Here is a 21,122-nt window from a genome sequence, read left to right on the forward strand (position 1 = left end):
AGGCAGGGTGCTCAGGGCTGGTGCATTGGGATGACCCTGAGAGATGGGATGGGGAGGGAGGTGGTAGGGAAGGTCTGGATGGGGAACACATGTACACCCATGGCAGAATTTCAGTTCTTTTCTAATGAGCAAACAGATGAAACGTCCACCAGCAAGTCATGTCTTCTGAAATTTATTTGTCTTATCTACATAATAACTTTTGCAGGAAGAGGGAGACAAAAAGTAGCAAAGACAAAGACCCAAAGGCAGAAAGGAATGTGGAACTCTGGGGGAGATAAAACTCCAATATTGTTGAAACAGAATGAGAACAGAGAAAAATGACTGGAGACACAAAGGAGCCAGAGGGAAAGAGCTGCATAAGCAGTGAGAAAGGGTTTCGACTGTATTCTGAGGTCACAGAAAGACATTAATGGGTTTTAAACAAGGAACGACATGAGCAGATGTACATTTTCAAAATATACAGAGGCAGTAAGTGGAAAATGAATTCCAGGGGTTAGAGTGCAGGCAGGAAGCAATCTTCAGTCTGCAGTCAGGGTGTGGTGGATGGCTCTGGGAAGATGCTAACAGGATGGGTGACAGTGAGAGAGAAGAGAAATGTACAAGGTAGAATCAACAGGATGTGATGATTCATCGGCTGTGGAAGATAACAGAGGAAGGAGCCTGGAGGATGTGCAGGACTCTAGCTTGTGCCACTGGGTGATATTAATACCATTTACTGAGACAGTGAAACTGACAGAAAAAGGTTGGAAAGGACAATGAATTCAGCCTTGGACAAAGTGAGTTTGTGTGATATCCACACAGAGATTATCAGTAAGGAAGCACTTGGAGCTCAAAACAAAGATCCGGGGCAAAAAAAATAGGAATTTACAAGTTATTTCATACAGATAGAAATGGAAAAAGATGAGATAGAAAGCATGGCATAAAAATGAAATCAAAGACATGGAACTCAGCTCTGAGAAAGAGTAAAGCCAGGAAGTAGGGGGGTGGGGGTGGTGAGCGAGAGATGAAGTGACCTGAAACTAATGAACAAATTAAGAAAGTATAAAGTTCTTAGAAAACTAAGGTAAGAGTATAAAATGCCATTGAGAGTTCAAGCAAGTTAAGCCCTGAAATGTGTCCATTGAACCCAACAGTCTAAGAGGCACTGATGACCTTGACAAAAGAGGTTTTGATGAAAGGGGCAGGGGTAGAAGGCAGAGGGTAGTTGGTTGATGAGAGGTGAGAGTGTGAAGGGGGCAGCAGACATCTTTGTTCACAGGGGAAGCTTTACTACAAAAGAGAGAAAAAAGAGATAAGATTGGGAGAATTTTTTTTCCTCTGGTGATTAGGGCATGCTTAAATGTCCAGGGACAAGGGGATGAGGATGGAGCTAGAGCTAGAGACAATGAAGTAGGGCACAGGACAGAGAGGTGACAGCTGATTCTGCAAAGTGCCCAAGGAAGCAAAGAGGGCAAGTGTGAACTTTTAAGCAGGAGAAAGGATTCAAGAATTAGAAAAATGTCAATCTTTATGCACACTAGTATGATGTGTTTTTTTTTACAAAGGCTGTGGGGAGCCACCAAAAAGCAGGGCCTGGGAAAAACTATTTCCACTTGCAAAGATGCTTCAAACACAGGGGACTCTGTCAGCAATGGCTCTCAGGAGTTGGCTTAGTTGTGGACCATGCAAGAAGCTTTTAAAAAGCCTGACCTTGGGTTACATGCCATATCAATTAAATGAGAATCTCTAAGGTGGGACACAAGTATCAGTAATTAGGAAACACCAACTCAAGAGTTTCTAATGTGCAGTCAAGTTTAAGAACCAGTCATCTAGAGATTGTATGTTATTTAATATTTACCGTTAAGAATGAATTATATATGGTTAGAACGAAAAAGAGCTTTAGAGAGCCTTCAGTTTTATAATTTTCAAGTCAAAATACAGCAGCAAATTTATAAAGGAAATAGAATAGAAAACATTCAAGTGCACTGCCCACAGAAAGGGACAGCCCAATTCTGATTAACATTTAATTGTATTGTTTCATATGAATGAACTGGGCCAAGATGTAAAATGCATTTCCTATGGTGGGTCAGGGTCAAACAAGTTTGAAAAACAGTGACTTAACTCCTTTCATAGATGAGAAAATTGAGGTTCAGATAGATTAAAAGGCTACTTTAAAGTCAAACACACATGTGAACAATGGCAAATTCCAGACCAGAATCGAGGTTTCCTGACAACTACTTTCAGGGTACATAATGGTCCCATTTCCTGTGTCTGTTGGTCTCCTCTTCTCAGCAGTATGGTAACCTCCCTGAGAATAAGGGCTATGTCTTAAATTCTTTAGGTTTACCTACACTTGCCAATTTCTTTGTTTCCCACATCCTTCTTTCCTTTGGGTTGGATGTGCTTCTTATTGAAATAATTTTGTATCAAAGTTCCCTTATTCTTTATTTGAAATCTATTTGTTTGGGTCTCATTTGGATGATAATTTAGTTCAAGGATTCACAAACTTTATAAGTTGTGAATATTCACCAACTTTTATAAGCTTGTTAAAACAAACGTATAAAACCCCCAGGGATCTTGTGAAACTACTATGATTCGGTCAGTCTGGGGTGGACCCTGCATTTCTCACTTGCTCCCAGATGATTGTGGTGCTGCTGGTCCTCCATCACACTTTGAGTAACAAGGGTTTGGCAGATTCAGAATTCAATGTTAACAGTCATTTTCCTCCAGGGGCCCTACCGTATTGTACACTGACCTCTACTGTTACTAATGAGAAATTCTATACCAGTCTAGTATTTGCTTTTGCTGACTTTAAGTGTTTTTTATGAAATGCACCTAGATTTATGTTTACTTGTCCTACTTGAGGCTTGGGATGCTTCTTCCATCTGAGGACTGAGTCTCTTGTCAATTCTGGAAAATTATGAACTCATTGGTTCTTCCCATATGGACTTATGGATCTTATATTACATTCCAACAGAAGGGACATCAAACATAAATAAGTAAAATGGTAACTTATGAGATGGAAAGGTGCTATGGGAAAAAGACAAAGTTGTTATTTGGATGTGAGGAAGTGCAATTTGAAATTTGACAGTCAGGGTCAGCTCCATGGGGAACATGACATTTTAATGAAGATAAACAGGAGGTCTAGGGCAAGAGCATTCCAGGCAGAGGGAAAAGCCAGTACAAATCCTCTAGTGGAGATGGTTTGAGGGTGGGAACCATATAGGTACTAGATTGTAGATCACTGTGTGGGAGGATTTTGCCTTCTGTTTAGGATGGGATGAGGAGCTATTGCAGAATTTCAAGCAGGAAGTGACATAAGCTGACATTTTCTCAAAGAATCACTATGACTGCCATGTAGGAGAGCTTCTTTTAGAAGCAAGGAGATAAGTTACACGTTTTCCTCCAATAACCTTTGAATGATATTATATAGGGGTATAAGCATGGGGTGTGACTATGATATTGGCATTGGAATTGGTGAGAAAAATACTGAAGTTAAAATCAGGATGTTCCAACTATCAGCAGTCTTCTTGAAAGGTAGAGCCAACCAATTCCCAATGGTTTGCATGGGAAGTGAGAGAAAGATAAGAGAGGGGGTGACGCCAAGGTTTTTGGCTTGAGCAACCAAAGAATGAAGCAATCATGAACTGAGATGGGGAAAGCTGTGGGTAAAGCAAGTTTAGAGAGTGAGGAGTGGGGAGGTCCGGAGTTCAGTCTTGGATGTGTTTGAGATTTCTAGTAGACTCCCAGGTGGAGACATTGAATAATCAGTTCAACGAACATGAGTCTGAAGTCTGAGGGAGAGGAATATGGACTGCCAATATTAACTTGGGATTCATTAGCATATATCAGCCTCTATTTGTGTTTGGTTAGATTGCCAATGAGTAGATATAGAGAGAAATAAAAGTTGGCTACAGGTTAGTTTTAGAGCACACTTAGTTTTAGAGGTCAAGAAGAGACTAGCAAAAGAAACCAAGGAGTGACCAATGATACAGAAAGAGTTTGGTGTCCTTGAAACCATATGAATACAGTGTAATAGAAAGGAGAAAGGGATTATTTATGTCAAGTGCTGATGATGGGTTCACTAAGACCTGACTACAAAATTTATGACAGTAAAGGTCATGTGAGAAATGAGTCATTAACTGCCCCATTCTACAGAAGAGGAAACTAAGGTTCACAATTTGTAAGTGTTGGAGCCAGTACCCAAACCGAAGCTTCTTGTCTCTAAGTCTCTCATCCAATATAATCTTAGATGAGAATTCAAGTTCAAATCTTGTCATTGACCTGACTCTATAGTCAAACTCATTTGAGAGATGGCTGAAGACTTTGTAGCTTTTAAAACGTTTGGGGCCTGGAATTGAGGGAGTACATAAGAGGAAGACATTTCAGTCCTCAAGAAATTTAACTTGCAAACTCAGGTTAAAAGCACTGAAGACAGTGATGCACAGAATGATGCTAGGTCGTGGAGTGCTAAGAATGCAGCAGCAAGAATAGAAACACAAGTGTGATCCTCACAATGCAAAGCTCCCCCCAGGAAACCCCCAACCTAAGCATGCTGCATTTTACTCTCTGGAGAATGCTATTGGGTAAACAGAACATTCCTCTGGTAGCAGAAAACAATGCTTTAAAAATAGGTCTGTAAAAATAAAAATCCACTAATGAAGTCAATGTCCCTTAAATAAGATTTGTGTGATGAATTTGTCTTAGATTGCATACTCCTAAAATTTCCAGCTCCCTGTAACCAAATATTAAGCATGTTTTAATCAGACAGTAACTGCTACTTTTCATTTTCTCTCCAGATTTCAGAATGACAAAACCCAGATGTTTCCAACACAGTAAATCCACTAGCAGAATATTTTTGGCTTTTCACATATCCCCCACCCCCACATACACTATCTTTTATGTTTATGCTATTGGTCCTCTTAAATCGTAAGCTATCTCAAATCTCTTTACCAGGAAACTTGAATGGAGAGAATATAAAAATGTAAGTGAAATAATCTTTAGAAATTTGGACCTGATTCTTACGTAAATCCTACAGAATATCTGAGACCACTAAGAGGTCTGTGCGTGCGTGCTAAGTCACTTCAGTCGCGTCCAACCTGCCAGGCTCCTCTGTCCATGGGATTCTCCAGCAAGAATACTGGAGTGGGTTGCCATTCTCTTCTCCAGGGGATCTTCCCGACCCAAGGATTGAACCCACATCTCTTAAATCTCATGCATTGGGAGGCAGGTTCTTTACCACTAGTGCCACCTGGAAAGCCCTAAGAGGTCTGCAAGTACCAGCCAAACAAGGACTATAGCCAGAACCGGGAGGTAACCTAGATGTCCATCGACAGAGGAATGGTTCATATATATGATGAAGTACTGCTCAGCCACAGAAAGGAACGAAACTATGTCATTTGCAGAGATGTGGATGGACCTAGAGCCTGTCATACAGAGTGAGGTAAGTCAGAAAGAGAAAAACAAACATTGTATATTGATGCATATATGTGGAGTCTAGGAAAATGGTATAGGTGATCTTATTAGCAAAGCAGAGATGGAGTCACAGACGTGAAGAATAGGGGGAGGGGTGGGATGGATTGGGAGACTGGGATTGACATATATGCACTGCTCTGTATAAAAGAGATGACTAATGAGATACTGCTTCACAGGGAACTTCCCCACCTTAAAAGAAAGATGTTTAATAGAAGGATTAGATGATATGTGGACTTCTCACACTGAGAAGTCTAGCAATATTAAAGAGTCCCTCACTGTGGAAAATTTAATCACTGGTTTCCATTTAGTGAAGAAAACTTCTCAACATAACTGTTCGATTGCCATGCGGGTTACTGAAATGACTGTACCCTAACAAGAGCCACAGCTTTTGGCTTCATTTTTATCCAAGGCACCCTATTTTCTCCTCCCCTCTTCTTCTCCTCATAGTAAACACCATAATAGTCTTAACAAATAACACAAAAAACATACTCGGCAAGTTTTCTTAGTTGTGGACATAAATAAAAGCTTGTACAAGTTTAGAAGCTGAAATCTATGATGATGAATGTTAAGGAGTTTATCAGTTAGAGACTGGAATTAGGAATATAAAAATATCCTGGTTTTAATAAACTCTTATATATATTCAACAGTCTTTATTTCAAAAGCACAAACACAAAATTAGCTTTCTGACATAAATACATCCTAGCACCTATACCCAGAAAGGTCATTAAAAAAAACAATATTTTTAAATAACTCTATTGAGGTATGAATTACAGACCATAAAATTCACCAGTTGTAAGTGTACAGCTTAGAAATTTTTATTAAATTATAGAGCTACGCAACCATCTTATAATCCATTTATAAAACACTGAAATATCTCTCCATTTATTGAGATTTTCTCTAATTTCTCAAGTTGAGCTCTATACCTTTTGGTGCTCTGATATATTTCATTGCTTTAGTTAAATGCATTGCTAAGCATCTTATTATTGTGACTGAAACTGCTTTCTTAATATCATTTTTGGGTTACTTATTGCTTGTATACAGAAATGCAACAAATAATTGCATAATAAGCTGTTTATCTTGCAGTGCTGTAAAATTCATTAATCCATAATTAAAGAAAGTTTGAAGAAGAAAAAAGGAATATAATTTCACAATCCAGGAACATTGCTCTGAAGTTGAGGTATTTGGTCACTAAGGAATCTGCCCTTCTTCTGCTGACTGTCCTTACTTGACTCCACAGCAGTCACTGGGGACAACGGGCTAGCTAGCTCTAAGCCAGGGTCTATCATTGTTATGTCCACATACTCATCACCACTATCTTGCTTCATAACTAAATTAAGTCCCAGTCACTTCCTCTGCCCCCTGGCCCACCTCTTCCCTGGGTTCTCTTCAGTATCTCATCTGCCCTTTAGTTAGAGCCATTGGCCATAGGGAATGATATACAAAGATACTGGCCTTGGAATCAATTCCTTGAACATGAATGTACAAGTCTTGGCCCTTCCACTTCTAGCACCATGACCTTCTTCTCTAAGCTCTAGTCTCCTCATCTCCACAAACAATAAATTTGGTGTGAATAGCATGTGCTCTGCCAATTCATAGGGTAAAACCAAACTCAACAAGAGGATGCAAAAGCACTCTGAAAGCAGGACGGTCAAAACTAGAGCTTCCCAAACTTTGCACGTGTGCTAAGTTGCTTCAGTTGTGTCCAACTCTTTGCAACCCCATGGACTGTAGCCCACCAGGCTCCTCGGTACATGGATTCTCCAGGCAAGAATACTGGAGTGGGTTTCCACGCCCTCCTCCAGGGGATCTTCCCTACCCAGTGGTCAAACCTGCATCTTCTATGGCTCCTGCATTGCAGGTGGATTCTTTACTGCTGAGCCACCAGAGAAGCCCTTCCCAAACTATAAATTGCTTCAAAATTTCCTGGGAGTCTGTATGAAGAGCAAAGACAATATGCAAAATAAGTAAGTAGAATATATAGTTTGTCAGAAGATAAGAAGAAGTACAAAGGTAAAACTCAGAGCATAGCAGGGGAATATAAGGGAAGGGTATTTTAACCAGGATGGTTAGAGTAAGTCTCACAAGAAGGTGAGATCTGAGAAGACTTAAAGAGGTGACAGCCATGCAGCTTTCTGGGGGGAATTATGATCAGGAAAAGGAAATGGGAAGGATAATGGCCATACAGGGAAGGTGCACAGGCTGTGTTCAAGGAACAAGAAGAAGACCAGAGTGGTTGACAGTGAAAGGGTATAAGAAAAACAGTGCAGACCCCATAAACCAGACCCCATAAACTATGTTAAGGACTTTGGCTTTTACTCTGTGTGAGATGGGGGCCACTGGAGGAGTGCCAAGAAGTGACTTAGGCTTTGAGTGGATGTCTGGCTGTAGTTCTAAGAACAGCATGCAGCAAGGGACAGGGTGGAAGCTGAGAGACCAGTTAGGAGGTCATAATGGACCCAAGTGTCAGTTCCACTGGAGGAAGACAAAGTGGCTGGAAGCTAGACCTATGCTGAACAACCAACAGGAATTACAGATGACTTTGGGCTGTGAGAGGAGGAGAGAATGAAGTTGGAGATGACCCAAAGGATAGGGGAGCCATTAGCTCAGATGGGAAGATCTGAGTAGTGCAGGTTTAGGAAGGAGGAAGAGAAGTTCAGTTTTAGACAAGTTACTACTTTTAGCTCAAGCAAACATACAGGAAAATGTGCACATCTTAAAAGGACAGCCCAATGAATTTGTATACAAAGAACATACCAGGGTGCTCACTATCAAGATCAAAAAGTAGAATATTTTTGCCAACACAGAAGCTTTTATTATATACCCCCGCTTATCACCACTCACCCCAAAGGTAACTGTTATTCTGACATCCATTACCATAGATTAGTTTTGCTTGCTTATTGAACTCCACATTTGTTGTTTGTTTAGTCACTAAGACGCATCTGGCTCTTTATGCCCTCATGGACTGCAGCATGCTAGGCCCCTCTCTTCCCCACTAACTGCTGGAGTTTGCTCAAATTCATGTCCATTGAGTCAGTGATGCTATCTAGCCATCTCATCCTCTGCTGCCACCTTTTCCTTTTGCCTTCAGTCTTTCCCAGCATCAGGGTCTTTTCCAATGAGTCGGCTCTTCACATCATTTGGCCAAAGTATTGGAGCTTCAGCTTCAGCAACAATCCTTCCAATGAATATCAAAAATAGGGAGAAACATCAACAACCTCAGATATGCAAATGATATCACTCTAATGGCAGAGAGTGAAGAAGAACTAAGGAGCCTCTTGATGAGGATAAAAGAGGAGAATGAAAAAGCTGACTTCAAATCCAACATTTGAAAAACGAAGATTATGGCATTCGGTCTCATCATGCATGCGTGCTAAGTTGCTTCAATTGTGTCCAACTCTATGGGACCCTGTGGACTGTAGCCCACCAGGCTCCTCTGTCCATAGGATTCTCCAGGCAAGAATACTGGAGTGGGTTGCCATACCCTCCTCCAGGGGATCTTCCTGATCCAGGGATCGAACTCACATCTCTTATGTCTCCATCATTGGCAGGTGGATTCTTTATCACTAGCCCACCTGGGAAGCCATGACTTCATGGTGGATAAAAGCGGGAAAAGTGGAAGCAGCAAAAGATTTTATTTTCTTGGGCTCCAAAATCACTGCAAATGGTGACTGCAGCCATGAAATTAAAAGATGCTTGCTCCTTGGAAGGAAAGCTATAACAAACCTAGATAGCATATTAAAAACCAGAGATGTCACTTTGCCCACAAAACTCTATGTAGTCAAAGCTATGGCTTTTTTCAGTACTCATGTATGGATGTGAGAATGGGATCATAAAGAAGACTGAGTGCCACAGAATTGATGCTTTTGAATTTTGGTGCAATTCTCAAGAGAAGACTCTTGAGAGTCCCTTGGATTGCAAGGAGATCAAACCAGTCAATCTTAAAGAAAATCAACCCTGAACTCCGTATAAAAGAAATCAAAGTATAAGAACTCTTGTGCTTGGCTTTTTTCATTCAGTATTAATTTTGTCAGAAGCATTCACATTGTTAAGCATAGCAATAGTTCATCTATTTTATTATTGTATATTATTCCACTGCTTGAATACACCACAGTTTATATACATCCACTTGTTGTTGATGGATATTAGGTTTGTCTCTAGATTGATACTATTACTAATACAACTATCATGAACAGTCGTGTACCATGTATCTCTGTTGCACAAATATATGCATTTCTTTTGGGTCTACATCCATATATATTCACATGCTGCTTCCTCTAAATTTCAGTTTGTTGTTAGCAGTCTGCTTTACATTTAATTTGAATCTACTGCTCTTGGTGTCAAAGAATGAAACTCCCCCTGCAGGGTGAAGCCCAGAATTTTTTATTTTATAAATATTATCAATAGTCCTGGCAATTTCAATTTTTTGAAAGAAAACAAAGAATGTTAGCATTTGAAAAGTCTCAAAATTTATAGATGGTACAGTTGAGACCCACAAAAATAAAAGGATTTTTCCAAGTCCTTTTAGAACCCAGCCACCATGCTATAAACAAGCCTAAGAAGCTGCATAGAAAGACTCATGTGAAGAAGAATTATTACCTAATCAATAACCCCAGCTGAACTCTCAAGGGACAGCCTGCACCAACTTGCAGGCCATATGAGTGATCTACAGATCATGCCATGCCAAACAAATTCCTAATGCTATGTATTAATTTAAGCTCCCACTAGCAATATTTAAGAGTTCATATTACCCTACATTCTCACCAACGACTGTACTGTCAAGTGTGTGTGTTTGTTTATTCATCTTAGCCATCCTGATTGATATATAGTGGTATCTTGCAACTTTAACTTGTATTTCTCTCATAAGGAATCAGAGAAATTATTAAGCACATTTTCATGCCTATTGGTAATGCTAATATCCCTTTTATGCAAAGTAATTGTTCAAGTCTTTTGCCAGTCTTTCAACTGGATCTTTTAGTGGATTAAAGATGACTAAAATTTGTTGTAACCACCACCACCCCCACACACACACACAAACAGACACAATGAGAGATGGAACATACTTCTCTATCCCCTTGAATTTTCACTGGGTCATCAACTACTCTGATCAGTAGAATATAGTGGGAGTGATGCAGTGGCAGTTCTGGGCCTACCCTTGAAAAGGGCTGATGGCTACTGTGTCCTCTCACTTGGAACCTAGCCACCATGCTGTAAGGAAGCTCAAGAAGCCATGAAGAAAGGCCCATATGGAGGAGAATTAAAGTCGCTGGCAAACAGCCCCTGCTGAATTCCCATGTGGCATCCAGCACCGCTTTACAAGCCTAGAAGAGATCTATTTTGCAAGTGTAAACATGTAGCTTTTTCTCCACCTTCTTTTCTCATTTAATGTTACATCATGCAAATCATCCCTTGGTACTATACAGAGATATTTAAGCAAGCTTTTTAATATAATGAGCCTTTTTCTTATGAAAAGAAAACTGGGATTTACTTGTCCTAGAGATAGATACTCCACTCAGAAGAATCTGAGAGACCCAAATACTTCCCGCATGAAGCATCAAGGCGCCATCCCACAATGGTGTCTTCAGTGACATACTTCCTATTCTCGATCTGGATGAGCAGAGCAGAAGGGCAGAAAAGAGAAGAGGACAGAGGACAGAGATTGCAGTCCTCACATAAAGCTAAAAGTTGACCAGCTGAGAAGGGAAAAGAAAGAGTCACCATTTTCCGGCTGCCATTTTGTATCTGTGATTATTGAGCAGTAATTTCACTTCCTTTCTGTTAATGAATTCTATATGCAGACTCTTCAAGATATAGTGTGCCACAGGAGGCTAACTTTTACTTAGGCACATGTGGCACTGACTGTGACCTTGGAAAAATCCTTTTATTTTTCTGGGTCTCAACTGTACCATCTATAAATTTTGAGACTTTTCAAATGCTAACATTCTTTGTTTTCTTTCAAAAAATTGAAATTGCCAGGACTACTGATAATATTTATAAAATAAAAAATTCTGGGCTTCACCCTGCAGGGGGAGTTTCATTCTTTGACACCAAGAGCAGTAGATTCAAATTAAATGTAAAGCAGACTGCTAACAACAATCTAGCTATTATCACATTAAAAGAGACTGAAAGAGCCACATGGATTGTTCACGTCTAATAATGCTTTATGTGTGGCCCATCTGGGAACTCTTAGAGAATAGCTTTATACATACAACCTTTAAAAATGTGTTTAGTAGATCATGTTTGGCATTTGCACACAATCTTAAGACAACTGGAAAATAATTAATGGGTAAAGGAGATAATAAACTGCTCTGTAGTCAACAGAACTAAAGCTAGTATCAGCTGAGAGAGGAAATTTCAGTTTGTGGGGTTGGGTTTTTTTAATTACTGAACTATAATTTTTTATTGTTAAGTATAAAGAAAGTTTGGAAAATATAGCTCAGGAAAGTAATATCAGGTAATATTATAATACCTGGTGACATTCCTGTAGTTTTAGTAATATCTATAGTCTTTATAATTTAAAATTTTGACTCATATCATGTTGTTTCTCACATTTAACAATATTATAAATTCTTTTCTTCATCATCAAACTATCACCCAAGATATAGAGAATGGCTCCTTAATTTTCTATTGCATGAATAAAGTCTGATTGTTTGAACATTTTCCTATTGTTGGGCATTTGGTTTGTTTTCTATTTATGCCTTTTTGTTATTATGATCAGTGCTTTTGTAAACATTCTGGTAGCTGAATTTTAGAGGATATACTGGAAATAAAATCCTAGAAATGGAATCATCAGGTCATAAATCATACAAATTTTTATTTTGATCTGTATTAAAACACATCCCTCTGAACACTTGTACCATAATCCATTCCAAGCAGCAGGACATGAGTGTGCCCTCTCCCCTAACACTGCCAATACCCACTAACTTTAAAGCAACCGAAATTTGATAGGAAGCAAATACATTTTACTTAAAATTCTAAATAAAAAAAAAGAAAAAAGAAAAACTCATTCCTGAGGCTTAGCTTACTCCAAGCCATATTTTTTAAATTTATTTATTTTAATTGGAGGCTAATTACCTTACAATATTGTAGTGGGTTTTGCCATACATTGATATGAATCAGCCATGGGTGTACATGTGTTCCCCATCCTGAACCCCCCTCCCACCGCCCTCCCTACTCCAAGCCATATTTTAATCCAATTCATCAACATGCTTCCTTCCTTTCTCTGCTCTGAACTTGCTTGGCAGATCCTAATTATTCAAATTCATTTCTTGAAAAGGTTTATTGAAGAGTTTTCAATATAGTAATGGGTCTCTGCCAACCAAGTTACTGATACTAAATTCCAGCTCTGCATTTAGAATTGTTGAATTTGTGATTTGTCAAAACTGTCTACTCTGTCTAGGCTAAGATAGTAACATTTATTATTCCAAATGTGTTTGATTAAGATTTAGGAGTCCTCAAGTCATGTTTCATTTTGTTTTTATAACTGCTTCCCTATGATATTACTTCTAAATAACTATTATATTTTTTTCTTCATCCCTAGGCCCCTCTCTGTTCTTCGAATCTACACTTCATGGGATATTCCATCTTCCACAGTTACAGACCTCCTACACTCTGGGGAAATGCCTAAACCTTGATTACCTGCATTTTAATGCCTGGAAAATAAAACATCACTTGATGCTCTGTGTAGTCTCTAACCCTCTCTCTAGGTGGCGAACATCCTAAGGAGAGACAACTGCTGCGTTCAACCCTCAGAACACAGAAGCACTGCTCTGGGATGTAGATTTGAGTCCTGGCTTTGACTGTGTGATGTTATTCACTATTTCTCTGGGCCTCGGTTTCCTCATCAGAAAATAAGGGAATTGGGTTAAAATCCCTGTAAGACTTCTCTCATCTCCGTGGTCTTCTCCAAAAGTCCCAACTTCCCAATGAAAAGGGAATTTCTAGACTTTAGTAACTACGCAATGTCACTGCACAGCAATTAAACTCAATCAAGAAAAACACAAAGCCCTCCTCCAGACTGCCTATCATATTTACCACCCAATATATTTTGACACTTAATTATATTTAGTTAATATCTTTTTCTTCCCAGGTAGCCAGGACAATTGCCTTCAGGGACCAAAGTGGTAATATAAATGAGTGAAGCATGCTGGCTTTTCTTCTTTCAAAATTGGCATGTGCTTTATACTTAGATACAGGAATGGCCTTCACTCTAAGAATTAGGCTTTCTCCCATTTCCTTCATACATTTAACACACGTATCTTTTGTTTCTCTCTCTTTTATACAGTTATGCATAAGAAAAATAATATCACTCAAAAGTTGGAAAATAATTACTCAGCCATTAAAAAGAATAAAATAATGCCATTTGCAACAACATGAATGGACCTAGAGATTGTCCTGAATAAAGTCAGACAGAGAAGGAGAAATATGGTATGACATCCTTTATATGCAGAATCTAAAAAGAAAGGATACACGTGGACTTATTTACAAAACAGAAACAGGTTCACAGACTTGGAGAAAGAACTCATGGTTGCCAGGTGGGAGAGGAGGGTGGAAGGGATAGTTATGGAGTTGGGGATCGACATGTACACTCTGTTTTATTTTAAATGGATAACCAACACGGTCCTACTGTATAGCACAGGGACCTCTGCTCCGTGTTATCTTGGATAGATGGGAAGTTTGGGGGAGAATGGATACAATGTATACGTATGGCTGTGTTTCTTTGCTGTCCACCTGAAACGATCGCATCATTGTTAATCGGCTATATTCCAATATAAAATAAAAAGCTTTAAAAATCAGAAAACAAAAATACAAAAACAGTGATAAATGGTGAGAGCCCCACCTCAGCCTTAGTGTCAGATGAAACACAGGAAGTGGTGGGGGCTGCAGTGAATTAGACAATTGTCACCTATCCATGGGGGCTGCCCTGTGGCTTAGATGGTAAAGAGTCTGCCTGCAATGCAGCAGACCCGAGTTCGAACCCTGGGTTGGGAAGATCCCCTGGAGAAGGAAATGGCAACCCACTCCAGTATTCTTGTCTCAAAAATCCCATAGACGGAGGAGACTGGCAGGCTACAGTCCATAGCGTGGCAAAGAGTTGGACACGACTGAGCGTCTTCACTTTCACTTTCACCTAACCACGGGGTGGAAGAACACTCAGCCCCTGTGGACTGACTCTGACCTCACTGCCATGTGGGCCTACTATTGTAAGATCTTCTAGTTTTTCTAGAAACAGGAACTTCACATTTTCAGATAGAAATGTCCGATATTTTACCTGCTAGCTCTGGTTGATTTACAGTACTAGGCAAGCCAAATAAAATATGTTATATGTCTTTGTGCCGTAAGTCTGGGACATACCTTGTTGAAAAAAGTTAGAAGGAACCATCAGATGAGATAAAGATGTCATTTTACCATCAAAAAAATGAGAGTAAATTGAGGTAGAAAGGGAGAGGCATAAAGAAAACCAACCTCTAAAGTTTCAAATTATTAAAGATTTCAAAGTAGACTGTGGCAGGAGCAAACTCACCCACTGAAGAGACAACAATGACAAGAACTAAGATATACCAGGAGCAATATTCCAGATATTGTGCTAAGTCTTAAGTGGTTATGTTCATTTAAATTTCAAGTTCAAATAGTTTCAAATGTCTGACCCAGGAATCAAACCCAAGCCTATGTGCTTAACTTCTATGCTCTACCCCATGAAGCCCACTGCCAGAGGAAAGGAACAAAGTGTGATTACGTGTGGGTTTGTAGCAGCCCCACTGGAGAGCTGTGGGTCTCAAGAGCCCTGGAAGGCAGCCTCCTTTCTCTAGTAAAGACCATCTGCCAGTTCATTTTAATAGAGGAAATGGCCCTGAAGTTTACATTTTTGCAAGCTTCAGTTAGGCAATTTCGTCCATGTAGAAATAAGAAACAATATGAATAAGAACATAAACATGCCTGAAAAAAATAGATTTCCTCATACTAAGTCACCCAGTTTTTATCCAGAGCAGGGGTGAAGCAGAAGAGTGCCCTGCTGGCTGCCTAAGGAGAGGAACCAGTCAGCTAACTCTTGTTACAGCAATTAAACAAGGAAGTCATTATCCTGAGGGAGCCCCAGTGCCATGGTGGTCCATGTAAGCAAACCAAAACTTAAGCCTGTAAAATGTCTCAAGGTTATGACATTGAAACTTAAGGATAACCAACTCCAATTAGCCAACTAAGCTTTAAGCTGTGCTGTGCTGTGGTAAATTGCTTCAGTCCTGTCGGACTCTCTGCAGCCCTATGGCCTATGGCCTGCCATGCTCCTCTGTCCATGGGAGATGCGGGTTTGATCCCTGGGAATGGAATGGCAATCCATTCCAGTATTCTTGCCTGGAAAATCCCATGGACAGGGTATCCCTGGCAGGTTACAGTCCATGGGGGTGGGCGGGGGGCGGGGTCACAAAAGAGTTGGACACAATATAGTGACTAAACAACAACATTGTTGATGTAAAATATTATGTTAGTTTCAAGTGTACTACATAATGATTTGACTTTTGCATACACTATGAAATGATCAACTTGATAAGTCTAATAACCATCCATCCCCTTACAAAATTATTACAATATTATGGGCTATATTCCTTATGATGTATATTACATCTTGATGACATTTATTATTTAACTGGAGGTCTGTACCTCTTAAGCCCCTTCACCTATTTCTCTCAAACCCCCTCAACCCCTCTCTTCTGGCAATCACCCATTTGCTCTCTGATTCTATGAGTCTGTTTTGTTTTATTTTAAACTCTTCTACATTTTAATATGCCTCAGTTTATCTTTTAACATTCCGAAGAATAGCTGTCTAGGAGTAGGCCATCAGTTCAGGAACACAAATGTGGGAGAAAGGTTCTGCGATGGTATTTGTGGTTGAGCCTGCCTGTCTGTTCACCAATTCCAATTCTTCTTTCTGTCCACACAAAACAGCCTTACTTCCCAGCATGCCTTGCTCTGTAAAGTTATGCAGTCATGGCTAGAATGACACTTCCCAATCTGACCCCTAAAATCACCCAGGAGATCCTCAGTTCACACCTTGATAGCTTTTCAGCAGGTAGGAAGTAAAGGACTCCAACATGGCAAAGCCACATGATGAATGATGCTATACTTCTGAGTCATCACTGGAAGGGGCGCCATTTCTTGGAGGAGAGTCATCTGGAAGAGACACTGACCTGATTGGGCAATGATGTGAATGAGAAACGATATTTATTGTGACTGGCCATTAAGATTTGGGAGCTATGTGTTAGAAGCAGCTGGCAAGCACATTGTAATAGAGTTCGCAAGAAAACTAGAGGGATTTCATCTATGCCTAATTAAAGGTCCATACAGTCAAAGTTATGGTTTTTCCAGTAGTCATGTATGGATGTGACAATAGGACCATAAAGAAGGCTGAGCACTGAAGAGTTGATTCTTTTGAACTGTGGTGTTGGAGAAGACTCTTGAGAGTCCCTTGGACTGCAAGGAGAGCAAATCAGTCAATCCTAAAGGAAATTAACCCTGAATATTCACTGGAAGGACTCACGCTGAAACTGAAACTCTTATACTTTGGCCACCTGATGCAAAGAACTGACTCATTGGAAAAGACCCTGATGCTGGGAAAGATTGAAGGCAAGAGGAGAAGGGGACAACAGAGGATGCGATGGTTGGATGGCATCACTGACTCGGTGGACATGAGTTGGAGCAAACCCTGCAAGATAGTGAAGGACAGGGGAGCCTGGTGTGCTGTAGTCCATGGGGTCGCGAAGAGTTGGATATGACTGAGCAACTGAACAACAATCAAGGATAAAGTTTGCACAAGCTTTTCTGTCAAACAATCAAAGCGTTACACATGAGGAGGTCTTCAGAACCCTCATGTGTAACCCCACAAAACCTGCTTAAAATACCCTTATCTGTGTAAAGAGTCAAATAACCTGCTGAAATTCTGAACAGCCCTCCTAGCCAAGTGTAAGAACACAGAGCACTCAAAAGAAATCAGTTAGTGGTCAGGAATCTAGTGATACCTCAGGACTCACTGTGGACCCACATTTTTTCAAGGAGGAAAATTAGGGTTGATATGTCACTTCACTGGATAGGAGTTTTAGCCAGTGGTAAACTCTGATGACTTTCAATGATAGAGCAATGAAGGTGGCAGAACCTTCTGCCAAGAAGCAAGTTTGTACATCCAGGATTTGGGCTTCAAATGCCACATAAAACCATAAGGTTCTTAACTAGTGATGCAAATGTAGTACTTGGAAACTTACATGCGAGCAGAAGTGTTTTTTATTTTCGCAAAAAACAGATCAGATAATTTCCAGTGGATAGCTCTAAATATATGGGGTTTTACTCAGCAAATTATGATTGAGAAAGAAGTGATAACTTATTATATGAAAATTCTTTAGAAGTGAGATAGTTGGACCCAACTGCAAACAACTCTTCCCCATACAAGCCTCTGCTGGACTCATAGTTCTATAGAGAAATTACTGGAAGCACTTCTGTGATTCGGGTCCTCGATTATGTAAGCTGACAAGTATGCGCCTTACTAGAATCAGGCTTGTTCTAGAGAATGAGGCTGAGCCAGATCACATCTGCAAATTGGATTTAGAAAAATGCCACACTGGAACAGATCCCTCCCTAGCCACAGATGAATAGGTTATACATATCATTTGACCTAGCTGTTTGACTGCAGTTAGGGGAGGGGGAGGTGCTACAAAAAGCTCCCTCCTGAAAAGAAGGAAGATGAGAATATATGGTATTTTCATCTGTGTATTGCTAGATGCTCTGCTGGTGATAAGAAAGACATTTCCAAGGGAAGCCAAAAAATAAATTGGTTTTCTACTTCTCTTCTAAAAGTTTTTATTCAATGTGTGCCTCTTGGTAAAGCCTTCAATAGTGTGCTCAGAAAAGAAGAGCTCTCCTTGCTGATCCATGGAACTGAAACTTTTTTTTAATGGAAGTCTACTTAGCAGAGGCAAAGGATTCACTGCTCACCTAACTTTCCCATTTTTCAAATTGTTAACAGAAAATAATGTGGATTTGGGGAAGATGAAAAACTTTTGTACGAACAATAACGTATAGGGTCGTTCAATTTGCACCTCAACATATACATGCATACACATTTATGTACATATATATATGTACACATATATACGTCTAACTGCTTGAAAACGTATCAAAAACATTCCTAATGAAATGTGTACCACTACACATTATTTGATTAATTATATAACAGATAACAAACTAAACTTAAGTGCAATTTGTAATTAAAAATCAAAAATAATAGTAAGGGATTTCCCTGGTGGTCCAGTGGCTAAGACTCCATGCTCCTAATACAGGGGGTCTGGGTTCAATCCCTGGTCAGGGAATTAGATCCCATATGCCAAAACTAAGAGTTCGCATGCTGAAACTAAAGATTCTGCATGCCACAATTAAGATCCGCTGCAGCCAAATAAATAAATGCATAAATAAATAGATATATTTAAAAAATGAAGAGTAGCAAATATGGGGCTTCACTGGTGGCTCAATGGTAAAGAATCCGCATACAGTGCAGGAACCACAGGAGACACAGTTTGGATCTCTGAGTGGAGAAGAACCCCTGGAGGAAGCCATGGCAACACCCTCCCAGTATTCTTGCCTGGAGAATCCCATGGACAGAGGAGCCTGGTGGGCTACAGTCCACAGGGTTGCAAAGAGTCAGACACGACTTAAGTGACTCAGCATGCACACACGCATGCAGTAGCAAATACAAAAAGATAAGTACCACCCTGATGGTAACTGGTTAGAAGCTTCTGTTCCAAAACTGGAGAACTGCAGCCACCCACGTTTGGTGGGTAGTGGGTCCCCTGCTACACTGCCAAGCATTACAGGACCACCAGGTTTCTTTGTAAAATACTGAATTAAATTCTAAAATAAGCTCCAACAATGCACTAATTTGAGTTTATGAATACTAAAGCTTAATGACCCTTAGTAACACACAGGAATGGTTGCTATTAAATAGCTCTCAGTCATCCACTTAGCAACTAAACCAGACTAAACCAGTCATCCACAAAAATTAAAACTGATGGATCTGTAAGCATCACTCCTCTCATAAAGACATGGCCCAACAGAAGGCTGTTCAAAGCTAACAAGTAGACCTGGAACAGTGCTTTCAAGATCAGCTTCAGCACGTGCCTTGTGCTCAGTCATGTCTGACTCTTTGTGACCCCCATGAACTACAGCCCATTAGGCTCCTATATTGATGAGATTTTCCAGGCAAGAATATTGGAGTGGGTTGCCATTTCCTTCTCCAGGGGATCTTCCCCACCCAGGGATCGAGCCCACATCTCCTGTGTCTCCTGCATTGCAGGCAGATTCCTTACCCTCTGAGCCACTGGGGAAGCCCTCGTTCAAGATCAACCCTGATGAAAACCCCCCATTTCTGAGTACCTTCAACCAGGATCAGATCGCATAGTGGGGCAGAAGCAGGGGAAGGTCAGTTTTACTTACATCGAAGAAACCGATGAAAAGTTATAGCTAGAACTTTGTACTTGTAGCTCAGGAAAACTGTATTTCCTAGTCAATCAACAATAATAAAACATAAGACCCAAATGTTTGTTTACTTATTTCCCTAGTGGTAGTCAGGAGTAGTTTATAGCTCAAAGATAAGAGCTGAGTTCTGAAGTCACAATGGAAAATCAAATCCTGGCTTTTCTAATTTTTAGTGTGAAATCAGACAAATTAGCTAACTATTCCAGGCTTTAGTTTCCTCATCCATAAAGTAGAAATAATAATAGTCTCTACATATAGGGTTCTTATAAGAATTAAAGGATATAATTCAACGGTTGGCAAACTCTGGTCCATGAGCCAAACCCAGGCCACTTGTTTTTGTAAATGAAGTTTTGTTGGAACATAGCCACATTCATTCATTTACGAATTGTCTATGGCTACTTTCACACTGCAACAGGAAAGCTGAGGAGCTGTGACAGAGACTGTGTGGCTCTCAAAGACTGAAAAATGTGCTATCTCACCTTTCACCCAAAAAAATGTGCTCTCCTCTGACAGAATCCACCTACATCATTTTGCACTACTGCTGGCATATAAACATTTAGCTATTGTTTCATATTTAGGCTTTTGCATTCTGTTACTTATAAAAATTAACTTGTTAATTATCAGGAGATATGAAGCAGAGATATATGCATTAGCAGGCATATTTTTACCACTGTGCCACCTGAGAAACCTATATTATACACACACACACACACACACACACACACACACACACACAGGCATTAAAGTGAAAGTGAAAGTGAAGTCACTCAGTCGTGTCCAACTCTTTGTGACCCCACGGACTGCAGCCTACCACTCTCCTCCATCCATGGGATTTTCCAGGCAAGAGTACTGGAGTGGGTTGCCACTTCCTTCTCCAGAGGATCTTCCCGACCCAGGGATTGAACTCGGGTCTCCTGCATTGTAGGCAGACGCTTTACCATTAGTTTTACATATAATGATTTAGTTTTACATCTATATACATGTATAGATGTAAAACTAAATCACTTTGCTGTACAGCATAAATTAACACAACATTGTAAATCAACTATACTTCAAATTAAAAATTTTTTAATTGAGAAAAAAGTTACTTTGATTGGAGCCATGGTGGGAGGGCTAGAAAAATACCATTATCATACACACATAATTATGGAAGTGTT

General features: G+C 39.9%; 1 protein-coding gene and 1 long non-coding RNA gene across 3 annotated transcripts in view; one reads left to right on the forward strand and one right to left on the reverse strand.

Annotated features, from left to right (window-relative positions):
* Window positions 1–21,122, reverse strand: part of ADAMTS12 (ADAM metallopeptidase with thrombospondin type 1 motif 12) — a 370,221-nt gene that overhangs the window by 296,685 nt on the left and 52,414 nt on the right. The gene's annotated exons all lie outside the window — the stretch shown is intronic.
* LOC145518035 (uncharacterized) lies at window positions 288–13,131 on the forward strand. Its single transcript, XR_014062533.1, has 3 exons — window positions 288–1,063; window positions 4,779–5,422; window positions 12,992–13,131. It is a non-coding gene; the product is annotated as an uncharacterized LOC145518035 (long non-coding RNA).

The sequence above is a fragment of the Giraffa tippelskirchi genome, chromosome 8, assembly GCF_054371585.1.
Source record: "Giraffa tippelskirchi isolate mGirTip1 chromosome 8, T2T-mGirTip1v1.2.pri, whole genome shotgun sequence".
Lineage (NCBI taxonomy): Eukaryota > Metazoa > Chordata > Mammalia > Artiodactyla > Giraffidae > Giraffa > Giraffa tippelskirchi.